Consider the following 378-nt stretch of genomic DNA (forward strand, 5'->3'; position numbering starts at 1 on the left):
CAGGCTGAACAACCCCAACTCTCTCAGCCTGTCCTTATAGGAGAGGTGCTCCATCAATATTCTCTTGAGAAATAAGCACTATAATTCTGGCTACACAAATTTAAATAAATACAAGAGCTGTTAAGTCTTCAAATGATTCTCAGTATAGTTGCAAGAAGGGTATTTCTTCTTTTAGTCTCTGATGGTTTAGTATTAGCCCCTAAAGACAGGGGCCCCTAAAGAGTAAGAAAGTATTATAATGCTGGTTAAAGAAGAGGAAGTGAGCAGGGTAGCCCTGCATGTCAAATTATTTGTTATAAAAATGTATTGGAAAAGAGAGAGATTCATAAGAGCTTTTGCAATCTACCACTTCTGCTAATATTATTTTGTGTTCTTATC

Source organism: Charadrius vociferus, unplaced genomic scaffold (genome assembly GCF_000708025.1).
Source record: "Charadrius vociferus isolate BGI_N301 unplaced genomic scaffold, ASM70802v2 scaffold377, whole genome shotgun sequence".
Classification (NCBI taxonomy): Eukaryota; Metazoa; Chordata; class Aves; order Charadriiformes; family Charadriidae; genus Charadrius; species Charadrius vociferus.